We start from the raw sequence: 1,790 nt of genomic DNA, 5'->3' as shown, positions 1-1,790 counted from the left end.
ACACGGCTCAGTTGCGGTAGCTGACGCCCTCGCTAGCGCCTTGGGGGGCTTTGCTAGGTTGGCGTCTGGTCGTAGCTCGTGCCGGTGTGCCTATCCCAACGCCAGGGGAAGATGTTGCGTTTTTGGTCTGAACCTAGCCCGAGCTCCGGAGGTGGTGGTTCTCAGGTCTGGGTGAAAACTTTGCAGGACCTCTGTCTCTGCCGACGACGATGACGCGTTCTTGCGCCATTGTTATCACCAGAATTTGACCGGATCAGAGGTGGGCCGCGATTGAAGATGGGCTTGAAGAATATATATGGAAGAAATACATGAATCGGCCTTGTATACAAAGTTTGGGCTAGTTTGCCCGTGTATCTGTAACATAGTAGGATAACGTGTCGGTTAGATGGAGTTTGGGCTCGTGCCCGGTTGGGATTATTCCCACGTTAGAAAGTCTACGGACTATAAATATGTATCTAGGGTTTATGAAATAAACAACAATCACGTTCACCATAAACCAATCTAGGCGCATCGCCAACTCCCCCGTCTCGAGGGTTTCTTCCGGGTAAGCATCATGCTGCCTAGATCGCATCTTGCGATCTAGGCAGCACACGTTTATTCGTTGTTCATGCGTTGCTCGTGCTGAAGCCTTTTTGATGGCGAGCAACGTAGTTATCATAGATGTTTTAGGGTTAACATTGTTCTTCGTATCATATGCTATCGTCGTGCGACCCTTAGGCATCTAGCCGCCCTTACACCTATCTTGGGTGTAAGGGCGGCACCCCGCTTGATCATTATTTAGTAGATCCGATCCGTTATGGTTGCTCCTTGTTCTTCAAGGATTAGTTTAATATCTGCATGGTTAGGCCTTACAAACGGGTTGAAGGATCCAGTGGCGCGTAGGGTGTAGTTTGCTAGCCCTAGACAGGATGTTCCGAGGATCAACTTCGTGTTGGTTTTTAGGCCTTGTCTAGGGTCGGTTTACGATCACCGTGCGTGGCCGCCGGGCTCAATCACGAGTAGGATGTTCCGATTATGCGGTGAAAACCCTAAATCGTAGTAGGTTGTTTTACCTTTGTTTTGATCAAGCAGGACCACCATCTGATCGTACACCTCGTACGCATCATGGGTGGATCGGCTCCTTGAGCCGATTCACAAGATAACCTGAGAGCCGATCGAGGCTCGTATTTAACGTTTACGTGTATGCCATGCAGGAAACTAAGCGAGGCATCATCCAACACCTTCCTGACCAGGTATAGGTCAGGTGGCACGCCCTTGCATCGGCATCGGACGTGCGTGCCGAAGGCTTTGCGGGCCGTCGCTCGGAGGGACCGAGGGCCAGCCGCAGATCCTGGGAGATTCCCGGCTCTACGGTGTTGCCCATCGCTGCCCGCCGGTGGGTTTCGACCGCAACACATTCGCAGCACGCCGGTGGGACAATCTTCGACATCAACCGCATCGTCGTCTACATCTGAGATGGCGGAAGGCACTCCGATCAAGTACGAGGATCCGACCGAGGAGCTCAAGAAGAAGCATGACGAGATCAAAGCAGTCCTCGAAGCCGACCTCATCGGCTCTTTTCACAGAACCCGCTCACATGGCATCAGGTGGAAAGGGTTCTCACCTGAAGGCGCGCTCGATGGAGTGGACCTGTCTACCCCGTCAGAAGAACGCACTGATACGTCCAAAACGTATCTACTTTCCTGAACACTTTTGCTATTGTTTTGCCTCTAATTTGTGTATTTTGGATGCAACTAACACGGACTAACGCTGTTTTCATAGAACTGTTACGGTGTCTCGTTTTTGTGCGT

Source organism: Lolium rigidum, chromosome 2, assembly GCF_022539505.1.
Source record: "Lolium rigidum isolate FL_2022 chromosome 2, APGP_CSIRO_Lrig_0.1, whole genome shotgun sequence".
In the NCBI taxonomy this organism is placed as follows: domain Eukaryota; kingdom Viridiplantae; phylum Streptophyta; class Magnoliopsida; order Poales; family Poaceae; genus Lolium; species Lolium rigidum.
This window is presented reverse-complemented; position numbering follows the sequence as displayed.